Here is a 13,218-nt window from a genome sequence, read left to right on the forward strand (position 1 = left end):
TTCTCAGAATATAGAGGAGAAAGGAACAGTTCACAACATTTTTTTAAGAGGGTAGTATAATCTTGATACCAAAATCTGACATGAACATTTTAAGAAAATGACAGGCCAATTGTTCTCATGAACATAAATGCAAAAATCCTAAACAACATAGTAGCAAAATGAGTCCATTTTTCTTTAAAAAAAAAAAAAAAGATAACAGATCATTGCCAAGTGGGATTTATTCCAAGAAAGCAGTTTTGTATTAACAATAGAAAATCTGTGAAATTCACCACATTAAAAAAATAAATGAGGAAAGTCACATGGCTACCTTAATAGATGCTGAAGAAGCAATTGACACAATTCAATACCCATTCAAGAAAAACAAAACAAAGCTCTCCGTAAAGTAGAAGTAGATGCAGGTTATCCAATTCAGAACATCAAATATATGTCTTGTGTGTCCCCTCACCCAACTAAAGGTCATGTTCTGTAGCCACACTGAGGAGAAAACACTAATGTGTTTGTCTGAAAAATGCCTAGGGGATGGTGGAACTGACTTGGAAGGAACCAGGGTCCTTGAATGTCCAAGAGGAGCAGGCAGTTTACACACATTTACCAAACACATTACATTAGACACATTTAAACAATTTTTTTCTTTAAGCCACTGATGACTGTGTCTTTTTGTTAAAACAGTTAGTCTTACCCTACTGATCCAGGAGATGGTGTATAATGTGTCACAGGAGAAATTTCATTTGTACACAGGAAGAACATGTTGATGATCAAAGATGACCAAACATAGGGCTTCCCTGGTGGCACAGTGGTTGAGAGTCCGCCTGCTGATGCTGGGGACACGGGTTCGTGCCCCGGTCCGGGAAGATCCCACATGCTGCGGAGCGGCTAGGCCCGTGAGCCATGGCCGCTGAGCCTGTGCGTCTGGAGCCTGTGCTGCGCAGCGGGAGAGGCCACAACAGTGAGAGGCCCGCGTACTGCAAAAAAAAAAAAAAGATGACCAAGCATCAAAAATGGTTTACCCAGCGAAGTTATGGAGTACCTTGCAGATCTTTGTGAAGAAGATTGAATTGCCCCATGGTGATACAGGGCCAGCTTGCTCACAGTTTAAATTCTATTCTAGCATTTGCTAGAATAAAAATCATTGTTTTATTTTGGTACCTATCACATTACCAAATTTTAGGGGTTTTAAAAATGTTCAGAACTGTGCTGATTTATGTGTTTTGATAGATGGGCTTTATCTATTTACATTTATTATAGTTACTGATATATTTGAACTTATTTCTACCATACTTCTTTTTGTTTCCTTTTTTCTCTTTTCCTGCCTTCTACTGGATTTAAAAGACCCATTTCCTATCCCTCACCCCTGCTTGTTTGGGAAGCTCTGTGTTGCATTTCCATTCTTTTGGTAGTCACTTTGAAGTTTTTGACATGCATTATACATTTCCCTATAAGACTCTGAAGTTATTCATTATTTCTCTTCTAAACATTCCTGCTTTAACCCCATTGAAGCCCACTTTACCTATTAAACACCCTCAAACCCTACTCAAGCTAATCTTACCATCTTTTCCTTAGAGCTTAGATTGTACCACTTTTTAAACCCACTTTTAAAAAGGGGGGGGGTTGGTTTGTTTGTTTATAGTTGATAGTTAATTAAATGTATTTATTTTTTAAAAGACACTATTGAAACAATTCTTGAGAATCTCTTTTCTGAGACGTTAAATGAGGGCCCAGTGCCTGTCTCACGCAGAGTAGGTGCTCGATAAATGGAACCCATCTTTCCCTCTCCCAAAATAAACTGTTGTGTCCCTAGAGCCTGTCATACAGAGTGAAGTAAGTCAGACAGAGAAAAACAAATACCATATGCTAAGACATATATATGGAATCTAAAAAAAAAGTGGTCATGAAGAACCTAGGGGCAAGATGGGAATAAAGACGCAGACCTACTAGAGAATGGACTTGAGGACACGGGAAAGGGGAAGGGTAAGCTGGGACAAAATGAGAGAGTGGTAGTGTATATATGGACATATATACACTACCAAATGTAAAATAGATAGCTAGTGGGAAGCAGTCTCATAGCACAGGGAGATCAGCTCGGGTGTTTTGTGACCGCCTGGAGGGGTGGGATAGGGAGGGTGGGATAGGGAGGGTGGGAGGGAGGGAGATGTAAGAGGCAAGAGATATGGGGATATATGTATATGTATAACTGATTCACTTCGTTATAAAGCAGAAACTAACACACCATTGTAAAGCAATTATACTCCAATAAAAAGTTAAAAATAAATAAATAAACAGTTGTTTGTCTCTTTAACACTGGCCATGAGTGCTCAGCAGGCGTGGATTCCTCTGGGTTGGATGCATTTCACGGACAGTTGGCAAAGACCAACCTCTCCTTATGTTAATTTTGTGAATACTGTACTTGACTGTGTAACAAGCTAAATGATGCAGGATTAAATGTTCTCATTTCTGAGCTGTGAAGTGTTGAAAGTGATCAGGAAATAAGGGCAGAATATCCATCCTTTGGGAGAAGAATGTCAGTCTGTGTTGCTGCCCCTCTTGGCTGCTGGTTGGAATGCAGCTGTTAAGGCAGCTGTTTAACTGTTTGCCCAACTTGAAAGGACACTGCCAAGTGGCAAATACTTTTCATAACAACATTTTACTTTTGCTGAGAACAACAACAGTGCATTTTACTGAGCTCCAGCAGTGTGCCAAACATGACAGATTTATAACTCTGCAGGTTCACAACCTAGACTGAACACAATGCTCATTTCCATTTTTAATATTTATAAAAAGAATGAATAGGCTCCCAAAGGTAGCCTCTACACAAAACGTCTCTACATCTTTCCTATTTGTTGAAAAGGCAGCAGAGTAACTTGAGAAAATGAAATACCTCTGAAAATGAAAATCTTAGAAATGTCAAAGGAAAAAAGAAAAGTTTAAATATTTTACCCCTTCTTGTGACTTTACCCCTTCTCATCCAGGACAGATGAGGGCAGCAGTAGCACAAGAAACACATCATCTACTGAATCTCCTGCAATTCGTGGGTCTCATTCTGGGTCATGAAGTTAATCTATGTTGTTCATTAAAATATTGACACTAAGTACTTAGCAAACAATTGTGTTGAATCTGACAGGCTGTGAACTGGGGTGGCAGTGGGGGTAGGAAGTGGTTATCAACTATTTTATTTCATTGTAAAAGCTATATGACAAATATCAGCATTCAGAATTAAGAAAACACATTCAAATGCGTAAGCGTGATTTTCTTCCAAACCCAAAAGTACATGGATCATGATCATGCGCCACAGACCTGCACCCTCAGTCTATTACCCGTTGTCAGAAGCTCATGCCTTCAAAAAGGCTTATGGAGATATACTTTAGGCAAGTAGAGGGATCCTGCGCATACCTATTGTTTGTTCCAGCTGAAGTGGTATTAGAAAGCAGCAGTAACCACCACTCATAACATTTAGTGTGTAATCCCCTTTACAGCCTTTATGAAGACAACAGAAGTCAGGCAGGGTGGATGCAAACTCATTTAATAAACCCTTACAGTCAAAGCTGGAACAGAGATGTTTCTAAAGGTGAGCTGGGCTGAACAAAGATGGTCAATGGATATTCTAACCTATGTTATGTTTTCTCTACTGTTTACCAAATGGTAATTAACTCGTAAATGACAGCAGTCTGGTCCAGCTGTTTCTCCAAATTACAAAAGCATACATTTCGACAAAACTGACATGATTTCTTGGACAATGATAGAAAAGTCCCATGCACTGGTTAATGGTCACTGAGGAAGTCGGCCACAAATTTTTTCTCTCTTTTTTTCAGGGATCAGAAAATTAGTAAATGCAAACCATGGATGAAAGTTATAAGATTGCTTCCACAGAAAGGATCCAGGTGTTGGAAAAAGAACTGGCTGTACAATTGACAGAACTGAAGTCTGAGACAGAAGAACAGGGGACTCTTCAGGGGTCAACTCATCGAGCTTACAGGTAAATAAGGGCAGTGTGAAGGCATGGTCTTAGGGGCTTTAACCCCTACTCTCATCCCATAGTCTCCATCAGAAGCCCCTCTCCTTTTTACTTGGACAGTTGGCATCATCTCAAGCTCAGACTTAACTGCTGCCCCTAAGGTTTTCCTATATTCTAGAATTGTCAAGGCATTTAGAGGCAATGTGCTACCAAGGAAGAAGGAAAAGTGCTCTTACATCTCACAAATATCATTGTCTTAAAGTTCCAGAAGCTACTATACAAATCATAGTCAATGAAATCTCATTTTCTCCAATGATATTTTAACTGAATTTGACCTTGATTTTGATGAGAAATTTCAAAACGAAAATAACGTGAGGTGTTTGATAATGAATTCTGCAAAATGATGTTCTGTTAGGAGCTATTCTATAGGTAAATGCTGCCAACCATAGCAATCAAATTCTTTTAGAGAGACAGGGTAGCCAATTCAGCCCTCATGGGCCCAGGACATTCAAACTCCTCTGTTTCTGCTACTGCCACAATTGATCAAGAGGAGCAGTTATAAGGACCCTTTTAGGTTGAGTAGCTGAGTAAACACAATGTGGATGGTGAAGGTTGGAGAGGGAAGGTCTGGAGAAGAAGCAGGAAATAGGTACATTAGTACCTCCTTCCAAAGATGATTCTGAAGAACCAGTATTTAGTGTATTTTATAATTTGGTATTTAAAGCCCTGAGGTATATGAAGCAGATCAAGGATTGTGTGATGAAGTGGAAAGGGAATGGGACCATGCAAGTCGTAATTTCTCCCAGCTTTTGTTCCTTTATTTGAAAGGTTAAAAATATGTACCTTGCCTACCTTATAAAGGTCAGTTGAGATCATGAATGCCAAAGCACTTTGAAAACTATAAAACACCATGCAAAGATCAAATGTTGATATTGTTAAAACTTAAATGTCAGGGTGTCAGGCAAGGGGCTGCCCACTGAGCATTGTGGTAAGAAAGGTTTTCTGAAGTCCCTTCTAGGACAGAGTGATGGGAAATCTCTGGATACCTGTATTTCTCCACTCCCCAAAACCACCAAACACTGGACCTGAAGAATCTAACTATTAACCAACAAACATTTATTGATCACCTTCTGTTTGCCAGGTGTTGTGCTTGGTTCTGGAGTCCATGGAAAATATCCACTCCTGATAATAACTTTAGAATTCTCATTTCCTACTAGACTACAAAATCTATTGAGAACTGGAGGATAACTGTGCCTTAGTCATCTTTCCTTCCACCCTCCCTCCCTTCCTTCTTTCCTTCCTAGCTTCCTTCCTTCTTTCCCATTTTTTCCCTCATCTTGCCCCCATAAGCCCAGGTCTTTGTGGTTGTTAAGTACTTCATAGATGCTTGCCGAATACATAGATGAATGAATGTATGTTGATGTATGTTGATGAACAAATGAGTGAATCTCTTTTTTTGGCTTGATGTACATACCATGTTCACCAATCTCTTTTAGGTCATTCGCAGACACTTTGGGGTTAAAGGAAAGGCATGGTCTGAGCATGGTCTAAGCAAGAGTGGGTCAGAGAACTAAACCCAGAACCCCACCCAATCTCCCAGCATGCCAAAGAATTAGAAGACCAAAGGGCAGGGAAGGGATGGGTTTCTTCTGTTTCTCTAACTGCCTTTAGTAGCTGGTCCCCTTTCTAGGTGGTTACTGGTTCTCCACCTCCATGAGGCTGCAGCCAGAATTCAGGTACCCAGTAATCACAGAAGTTATACCTTTGATTTATTAATGCTTTTACCCTTTCAGAGCTTTTGTCTTTTTTCCATCAAAACCAAGACATAGGGCTTCCCTGGTGGCGCAGTGGTTGAGAGTCCGCCTGCCTATGCAGGGGACACGGGTTCGTGCCCCGGTCCGGGAAGATCCCACATGCCGCGGAGCGGCTGGGCCTGTGAGCCATGGCCGCTGAGCCTGCGCATCCGGAGCCTGTGCTCCGCAACAAAAAAAAAAACAACACAAAAACAAGACGTGAGGAGATAAGGGAAGGCATTATTCCAACTGCAGTTGTGAATTCAACACAAATGGATCAAGCTTAGCCTCACGTGGCTGAGGGACCTCCTGACTGTCAGCCTGGTGTTCGTTTCACAGGACCACTGCCTCCAGTGGGGTGAACTGCTGGCAAGTCTATTTTTATCTTCCCTTAAAACTTATCCATGGGGACTGATAACAGTCATATGAACATTAACCATACTTTACTGACTACAGTCCCCCTCAGATCTCAAGGTGGTTTCTCACATGTGTTCCAGAACTATCTCCTGTGGCTCCCTTGCCAGTGTTCCCGAAGTCCCATCTTAAGGAAGTAACATCTGCTCCATGGTTGCAATGTACCCAAAGCTGCCAAGCCTTGGGGTGTATCTTACACCCAATGGGGAGAGCGCTCCTCTTCCTGATCCAGGATCCAACCTCTTATCAGGCCCCAGGCAGTGCTGCTTGTACCTCCTCATGTCAGAGCCTTTGGTACAAACAACTTCCTCATGATTGGGCTTGGACAGCAGTCAGAGGGTGCTTAAGCAGACACTTCTGCTATGCTTTTCCTAGGGATAAATAATTTTTCTGAAGCAGAAAGTTTGGTGCAGATAATTTCCAAAGTATTTCATGTTTGATATTTAAGGGTCATTTTCACCCTCTAGATAATTGAGCAAGAGCACAAAAATAAAAACATTTTGTTTAAATTATTAAATAATGATTTTATGTGTCAGCTACGGTAAGATAGAGGTCAGATAAGCACAGTAGTTGTTAGAAATGTGGTTACTGAAGGAAATATGGGTGGGAGAAAGAAACATCCTTACTATTGTCAGAAATAAAGAGGTAAATCAGGGGTAGAGGAAAGACGATGTTTGTATGAGAAGGAGAGAAAAACTGGCCCAGGGAAAGGTTTAACCGGCATGAGGTGTACACAAGAGAGATTCTGACTAAGACAGAAGCTTGTGGCCTTTACATGCCCCCAACATTCCAGTATAATACGATACACTTATTTAGAAATGAGCAGTTGTGGAGTTACAGATTAATCAGGGCCTATCTTTAATCTGATTTATTATAGCTTCTATAATTACAGCTTCTATTGCATAAAACTTTCTGCAGCTCTGTTCGAATGCCAAAGGACATTTCTTACTTTCAAAGAGAAAGGGAACTGGCTCTAAAGAAAACTTTACAGATGAGTAGAACAGTGGGCGATATCAACACAACAATAAATTAGAATTTGCTAACTTGTTGGAAACTGTTAGCAGGGAAAGCTTATTTTTGCAAACAAACAGCTGATCTTATTGACAGTGGTTACAAAGACAAAACAGCCCAATATTCAGCTCACTGCTGGATCAGAGCAGGCCAATACTTCTTTGGAGAGATCTGATTTTTGTAGTGTTTTAAACTTCACAGTTCCTTGATTTGTGATGTTAAAATTCATTATTTGTAAATTCATTATATGTAACAGCATAATGTGTTGTATAAAAACTATCATAAATTATATGCCATTTTCCGTCATAGACCCTGATAGTTTTATTTCCTTCTTTCCTTTTGTTTGCTTGCTCTGTTCCCCACACCCCCAACCCCGGGTTCAGGTGGCTGAGTCAAAACCCCTTGTTATTCAAGCAGATGTCATGCAGAGGGAGCTAGAGAGCTGCCTAAGGAGAGAGTACACTCCTGAAAATTTACCTTTGCTTCTGTTGCAGGTAAGAGTCATTTTGCAATTTGAAAAGTAGATCTGGAATTTGGTGGAAATGTATGAACAAAGCTGGCTTTCTGGTATGTCCTCTGGCCAGGGTAGGATTTTCTCTATATGTGTGGTTTGCAGAACTTGGTTAATATAAATGCTCTTCTTTGTTAGAGACCCACGCCATTTAAGTTCAGCTTAGTTATAGTCACTAAACAATTCACTAAATTTCTACTAGTTACTCCCTGTGCTGGTATTATGAAGCAATACAACATTGACTAAGATAGTCGCAGACCTCAAAAACTGTTGGCTGACCTAGGGAAGATTCTGGAAATCTCTCTTAAGAAAATAACTCACAACCTGGGGGGAAAGATTTTCCATAAAGATTATTATTGCAGCATTATAATAAAAGTGAAAAAAGTTGGAATTGCCTAAAATTAATCCATTTACATTTAAGGTAGTTATCAGTATGTATGTTCCTATTACCATCTTCTTAATTGTTTGGGGTTTGTTATTGTTGGTCTTTTCCTTCTCTTGTGTTTCCTGCCTAGAGAAGTTCCTTTAGGATTTGTTGTAAAGCTGGTTTGGTGGTGCTGAATTCTCTTAGCTTTTGCTTGTCTGTAAAGGTTTTAATTTCTCCATCAAATCTGAATGAGATCCTTGCTGGGTAGAGTAATCTTGGTTGTAGGTTTTTCCCTTTCATCACTTTAAATATGTCCTGCCACTCCCTTCTGGCTTGCAGAGTTTCTGCTGAAAGATCAGCTGTTAACCTTATGGGGATTCCTTTGTATGTTATTTGTTGCTTTTCCCTTGCTGCTTTAAATATTTTTTCTTTGTATTTAATTTTTGATAGTTTGATTAATATGTGTCTTGGTGTATTTCTCCTTGGATTTATCCTGTATGGGACTCTCTGTGCTTCCTGGACTTGATTGGCTGTTTCCTTTCCCATATTAGGGAAGTTTTCAACTATAATCTCTTCAAATATTTTCTCAGTCCCTTTCTTTTTCTCTTCTTCTTCTGGGACCCCCTATAATTCAAATGTTGGTGCATTTAATGTTGTCCCAGAGGTCTCTGAGACTGTCCTCAATCCTTTTCATTCTTTTTTCTTTATTCTGCTCTGCAGTAGTTATTTCCACTATTTTATCTTCCAGGTCACTTATCCATTCTTCTGCCTCAGTTATTCTGCTATTGATTCTTTCTAGAGAATTTTTAATTTCATTTATTGTGTTGTCCATCATTGTTTGTTTGCTCTTTAGTTCTTCTAGGTCCTTCTTAAACGTTTCTTGTATTTTGTCCATTCTATTTCCAAGATTTTGGGTCATCTTTACTATCATGACTCTGAATTCTTTTGCAGGTAGACTGCCTATTTCCTCTTCATTTGTTTGGTCTGGTGGGTTTTTACCTTGCTCCTTCATCTGCTGCATATTTCTCTGTCTTCTCATTTTGTTTAACTTACTGCGTTTGGGGTCTCCTTTTTGCAGGCTGCAGGTTCGTAGTTCCTTTTATTTTTGGTGTCTGCCCCCAATGGGTACGGTCGGTTCAGTGGGTTGTGTAGGCTTCCTGGTGGACAGTACTGGTACCTCTGTTCTGGTGGATAAGGCTGGATCTTGTCTTTCTCGTGGATAGGACCGCATCCAGTGGTGTGTTTTGGGTGTCTGTGAACTTATGATTTTTGGCAGCCTCTCTGCTAATGGGTGGGATTGTGTTCCTGTCTTGCTAGTTGTTTGGCATAGGGTATCCAGCACTGTAGCTTGCTTGTTGTTGAGTGGAGCTGGGTCTTAGCGTTGAGATGGAGATCTCTGGGAGAGCTTTCGCCGATTGGTATTACGTAGGGCTGGGAGGTCTCTGGTGGACCGATGTCCTGCACTCGGCTCTCCCACCTCAGAGGCTCAGGTCTGACACCCGGCCAGAGCACCAAGAACCTGTCAGCCACTTGGCTCAGAAGAAAAGGGAGAAAAAAAAAAAGACAGAAAGAAAAAAAATTAAGTTATTAAAATTAAAAATTAAAAAATTATTAAAAATAAAATATAAAAAAGAAAGAAGAGAGCCACCAAACCAAAAAACAAATCCACCAATGATAACAAGCACTAAAAACTATACAAAAAAAAAAAAACCAGACAGAACCCGAGGACAAATGGTGAAAGCAAAGCTATACAGACAAAATCACACAAAGAAGTGTACACATACACACTCACAAAAAGAGAAAAAGGAAAAAAATATACATATATTTTAAAAAAAGACAGCAACAAAATCAATAAACAAATCTACCAGTGATAATAAACTCTAAATGCTAAACTAAAATAAACATAAAACCAGAAACAAATTAGATGCAGAAAGCAAACCCCAAGTCTAAAGTTGCTCCCAAGGTCCACTGCCTCAATTTTGGGATGATTCGTTGTCTATTCAGGTATTCCACAGATGCAGCGTACATCAAGTTGATTGTGGAGATTTAATCCGCTGCTCCTGAGGCTGCTGGGAGAGATTTCCCTTTCTCTTGTTTGTTCGCACAGCTCCTGGGGTTCAGCTTTGGATTGGCCCTGCCTGTGTATGTAGGTTACCTGAGGGCGTCTGTTCTTTGCTCAGACAGGATGGGGTTAAAGTAGCAGCTGATTAGGGAGCTCTGGCTCACTCAGGCCGGGGGGAGGGAGGGGTACGGAATGCGGGGCGAGCCTGAGGTGGCAGAGGCCAGCGTCACGTTGCAACAGCCTGAGGCTCGCCATGTGTTCTCCCGGGGAAGTTGTCCCTGGATCACGGGACCCTGGCAGTGGTGGGATGCACTGGATCACGGGACCCTGGCAGTGGTGGGATGCACAGGCTCCCGGGAGGGGAGGTGTGGGTAGTGACCTGTGCTTGCACACAGGCTTCTTGGTGGCTGCAGCAGCAGCCTTAACGTTTTCATGTCCATCTCTGGTGTCTGCGCTGATAGACACAGCTCGCACCCGTCTCTGGAGCTCGTTTAGGCGGTGCTCTGAATTCCCTCTCCTCGTGCACCCCGAAACAATGGTCTCTTGCCTCTTAGGCAGGTCCAGACTTTTCCCCGGACTCCCTCCCAGCTCGCTGTGGCAGACTAGCCCCCTTCAGGCTGTGTTCACTCTGCCAACCCCAGTCCTCTCCCTGGGATCCAACCTCTGAAGCCCGAGCCTCAGCTCCCAGCCCCCGCCCGCCCTGGCGAGTGAGCAGACAAGCCTCTCGGGCTGGTGAGTGCTGGGCGGCACTGGTCCTCAGTGCAGGAATCTCTCTGCTTTGCCCTCCGCACCCCTGTTGCTGCGCTCTCCTCCAAGGCTCCAAAGCTTCCCCCACCTCCCACTCCCCATCTCCACCAGTGAAGGGGCTTCCTAGTGTGTGCAAACTTTTCCTCCTTCACAGCTCCCTCCCAGAGGTGCAGGTCCCTATTTTTTTGTCTCTGTTTTTTCTTTTTTCTTTTGCCCTACCCAGGTACGTGGGGGTTTTCTTGCCTTGTGGGAAGTCTGAGGTCTTCTGCGAGCATTCTGTAGGTGTTCTGTAGGAGTTGTTCCACATGTAGATGTATTTTTGATGTATTTGTGGGGAGGAAGGTGATCTGCACATCTTACTCCTCCGCCATCTTGAAGGTCCCTCCTCCAAATATATTTTCTATCTTTATCCCTCCTTCTGGGACTCCAGTGATATATATGTTAAATTACTTCATATTGTTCCGTAAGTCATTGAGGCTCTGTTAAATCTTTTTCTGTCTTTTTTTCCCCCAGTGCTTCATTTTGTATAGTTTCTATTGCTATATCTTCAAGTTAACTAATCATTTCTTCTGCACTGTCTAATCTGCTGTTAATCACTTCCAATGAATTTTTTATTTCATATAGCTTTCATTTCTAGAAGTTCTATTTCATTATTTTTCTTATATAAATTTATTTTTATTTTTTTTGGCTACGTTGGGTCTTTGTTGCTGCACACAGGCTTTCTCTAGTTGTCGCGAGCGGGGGCTACTCTTTGTTGCAGTGCATGGGCTTCTCACTGCAATGGCTTCTTTTGTTGTGGAGCACAGGCTCTAGGTGTGCAGGCTTCAGTAGTTGTGGCACGCAGGCTCAGTAGTTGTGGCTCGCGGGCTCTAGAGCGCAGGCTCAGTAGTTGTGGCACATGGGCTCAGTTGCTCCGTGGCATGTGGGATCTTTCCAGGCCAGGGCTTGAACCCATGTCCCCTGCACTGGCAGGTGGATTCTTAACCACTGTGCTACCAGGGAAGTCCCTATTTCATTATTTTTAATAGTTTTCGTTTCTCTTCTTATGTTCACATTTTCCTTTCAATTCTTGAACATACTGAGCATACTAATAAAATCCCTTTTAAAGTCCTTGTTTGCTAATTTCCTCACTGGTGCCATTTCTGGGTCTGTTTCTCTTCATTAATTTTTCTCCTGCTTGTGGGTCATATTTTCCTGCTTCTTTGCATGTCTAGTAATTTTTTTGGACACTGGGCATTGCAGTTTTACATTACTGAATGCTGATTTTTTTTTGTATTCCTTTAAAGATGTTGGTCTTCATTCTGGTGGGCAATTAAGTTTTAGATCAGCTTCACACTTACAAGGCTTGGTTTTTAAGCTTTATTAGAGCAGGTTTAGAGTTACCTTTACTCTAGAGATAGTTTATTTTTCTTACTAAATTGTCACCCCTCTCATGTCTCTGCTGAATACCCCAGGTATTCAGTGAGGACTCTTCACCCTGTCTGACTGAAACGTGAACATCTCCTAGTCCTGTTTGAACTCTGAGAAGTGTTCAGTTTACAGTTCCCTAGTTAGTTATTCTTTGCACAGCCTCATGGAGTTTTGCTCTCTGTATTCAGGGCTTAATAGTCAGCAAAAAGCTCAAAGGGATCTCTATGCAGATTTCTGGAACCCTTTTTCTGCATAACTTTCTCCTCTCCAGTACTCTGCCCTGCAAACTCCGGCCGACTCAGCTTCCCAAACTTGATTTTGGAGAGACCATCGTGCTCTGCTTTCCTACTCTATGGTTCAAAAACTGCCTTCTTCAGGCAGAAAACCTGGGCACATTTCATTTTTTTCCTTTCTCTCAAGGACAAGAGTCCTGCATTGTCTGTTGTCTCATGTCAGAAAACAGTTGCCTTGTGTAATTTGTCCTATATTCTAGTTGTTTATGATGGAAGGGTAAGTCTGGCCCTATTTATTCCATCATAGCCACTATTATTTTTATCAGAAATAAAATATTTTAAAAGAGTTGGCTTATCTGACTATCTTTAAGTATAAGTAAAATTCTTGGTCTAAGGTTAGAAGCTGTAATCTCACTTGTAATGTGCTTTGTATTTTAGAGTCATAAACTTCAGTGTAAAAGCAAACTTTTAAGCTTAGCTTTAGATAATTTTATAGGCTTTTATGTCACTGCTAAAATTGTTCACCAACTGATAAATTAAACTACAATCTGTTGGAATGGCAAAATGCCTACTTGCTTCATTTAAATTTGAATGGTGAACCAGGTTTGGTTTTTTTGGTTTTGTTTTGTTTTTATCAGTTCCCCCCTCCCTCCCCACCCTCTTTAATTGGAGAGCTTTTCTCTCCAAATCAATTTTGAGACAGGTTTCTCAATTTTATTAT

The 13,218-nt window shown here is 41.3% G+C and overlaps 1 protein-coding gene across 1 annotated transcript in view; it reads left to right on the plus strand.

The window, feature by feature from the left end:
* Positions 1 to 2,114, plus strand: part of CEP57L1 (centrosomal protein 57 like 1) — a 90,962-nt gene extending 88,848 nt beyond the window's left edge. Inside the window, exon 12 of the transcript XR_012324776.1 lies at positions 739 to 2,114. The gene's annotated coding sequence lies outside the window, so the exon portion shown is untranslated. The remainder of the gene's footprint in view (positions 1 to 738) is intronic.
* Positions 2,115 to 13,218: the final 11,104 nt, after the last annotated feature.

Source organism: Tursiops truncatus, chromosome 12 (genome assembly GCF_011762595.2).
Source record: "Tursiops truncatus isolate mTurTru1 chromosome 12, mTurTru1.mat.Y, whole genome shotgun sequence".
In the NCBI taxonomy this organism is placed as follows: Eukaryota; Metazoa; Chordata; class Mammalia; order Artiodactyla; family Delphinidae; genus Tursiops; species Tursiops truncatus.